We start from the raw sequence: 446 nt of genomic DNA, 5'->3' as shown, positions 1-446 counted from the left end.
TTGTGGTATTGAATATGTACTTATGCACTTTATCTCTTATTAAGTTGCTTGTTGTGCGATAACCATGCTTCGGGGACGCCATCAACTATTCTTTGTTGAATATCATGTGAGTTGCTATGCATGTCCGTCTTGTCTCGAAGTAAGAGAGATCTACCACCTTTATGGTTGGAGCATGCATATTGTTAGAGAAGAGCATTGGGCCGCTAACTAAAGCCATGATCCATGGTGGAAGTTTCAGTCTTGGACATATATCCTCAATCTCATATGAGAATAATAATTGTTGCCACATGCTTATGCATTAAAGAGGAGTCCATTATCTCGTTGTCCATGTTGTCCCGGTATGGATGTCTAAGTTGAGAATAATCAAAAGCGAGAAATCCAAAATGCGAGCTTTCTCCTTAGACCTTTGTACAAGCGGCATGGAGGTACCCCATTGTGACACTTGG

This window comes from Lolium rigidum, chromosome 2 (assembly GCF_022539505.1).
Source record: "Lolium rigidum isolate FL_2022 chromosome 2, APGP_CSIRO_Lrig_0.1, whole genome shotgun sequence".
NCBI classification, from domain to species: domain Eukaryota; kingdom Viridiplantae; phylum Streptophyta; class Magnoliopsida; order Poales; family Poaceae; genus Lolium; species Lolium rigidum.
Note: the sequence above shows the minus strand (reverse complement) of the source record.